This window comes from Hyaena hyaena, unplaced genomic scaffold, assembly GCF_003009895.1.
Source record: "Hyaena hyaena isolate Hyena2069 unplaced genomic scaffold, ASM300989v1 scaffold_590, whole genome shotgun sequence".
NCBI classification, from domain to species: Eukaryota; Metazoa; Chordata; class Mammalia; order Carnivora; family Hyaenidae; genus Hyaena; species Hyaena hyaena.
In genome coordinates this window covers 319662-321103 of record NW_024081221.1, presented here as the reverse complement: position 1 = coordinate 321103, position 1442 = coordinate 319662, and the positions used below count along the sequence as shown (strand labels likewise).

The window sequence follows — 1442 nt, the reverse complement described above, 5'->3', positions numbered from 1 at the left end:
TGATTCCTCATTTTTAATACTTTAATCGATAGATGGTATCTACATTATTTTAGTTAGGACACCACTTGCTCTCCTATCATTCCCTTCTCTCATATGCTGCTTTGACCTGGGCTACTGAGGAGTCAGTGCCCTTTTTTCTTGGCCTTTATCTTGTCCGCATATCAGGATTTCAGAATGGTATCTTCCAGTGAAAGCTGAGAGTCTATAAACACAAAATGGGTGTCAGGAACTTTCTAACTGTCCTAAAACCAATATCAGTGCTAAATTAAGAGCCAAAAAATAATTACTATTGCTTCTCAGCTTTTTGGCTAAGATAAAGTATAGTATTTGTTCTTATCAGTTTGATATTTGAATGTCCTCTATCCTAGGACAATATATTAAATGGATTTTTGGAGCAGGGAGATGGATACACGAGCTGGCTCTATACACTCCGTGCATCAACCTGGTGTCATGATACTTCTAGGAAAGGTGTACCCATTGTGGTTATAAACGACAAATTTGAGGAAGACACTTCCAGAAAAGGCTGTGTAGGTTCCTTTGGGAAATGGTGGCAACGCAAGGGACACCAACAGTTAACTTAGAAAGAGGCAAATGGACAAAGCACTTTGATCAGGTTGCTTTGCTCGCCCACCTTTCTTTTGATTTGAGAACATCCATACCATTTGTTTGTTTGGAGTGTTTGTTTGGAGTGTTTGAGCAAATTCCCTGAATTTCATTACAACTGCACTTGCCCTAAACCTGGACCTCCTTTGCCCTCCTTATGCCAACACATCTAACATTTCCCCGTCTTTAATATCTTTCCTCCTCATTCATCCTGCAGAGGACTGCCATTATCTTTTGAAAGTGCAATTCACATTAGGTCTTATTCTCGCTCAGACACTTTTGGCACCAGTGGCACATTTCTGTCTCCAAATCACAGCTCTCCCTTACATCTCTAACTTTGTGTGTGGGTTCTTCCCTCATTCACCCTCTGATCCAGTCAGACTGGTGCCCTTTGTGTTCCCAGAACTTGTTCCATGCTGTTTCACATCTATGACTTTATGAATGGAGTTCTCTGTATCTGGGAACCTCGTCTCTCCTCCTCAAAATCCTGCCCAGTTTTCAGGGCCCAAGTAAAACCTGATCTCTTTCATGAAGACTGCACCCACATTTCTGGTTAAATAAATCTCTCTCTTACCTGTGTTTGTGTAGCACTTTTTACTGGTCATAGTCAGCTTTGTGTCTCATCTTCTCTGCTAGGCCACAAGAGTCTAGGAATTAGGTATTTTGTGAACCTTCCTATCCACCTCCTGCAGTGCCCAGTATCACTCCTTGCTCAGCAAAGATGCTTAGAAATGCTTATTGGGCAAAATTAAAAGCAGACGGTGATATCAACTGTACAAAGACTTTTTCCTCAAGTTAATCTGGAAACTGAAAATAGACTATCCTCAAAATGATTAGTA

General features: G+C 40.9%; 1 non-coding gene across 1 annotated transcript; it reads left to right on the top strand.

Moving 5' to 3' along the window:
* The first annotated feature begins 288 nt into the window (after positions 1-288).
* Positions 289-479, top strand: LOC120248478. Its single transcript, XR_005532583.1, has one exon. It is a non-coding gene; the product is annotated as a U2 spliceosomal RNA (small nuclear RNA).
* The last annotated feature ends 963 nt before the right edge of the window (positions 480-1442 follow it).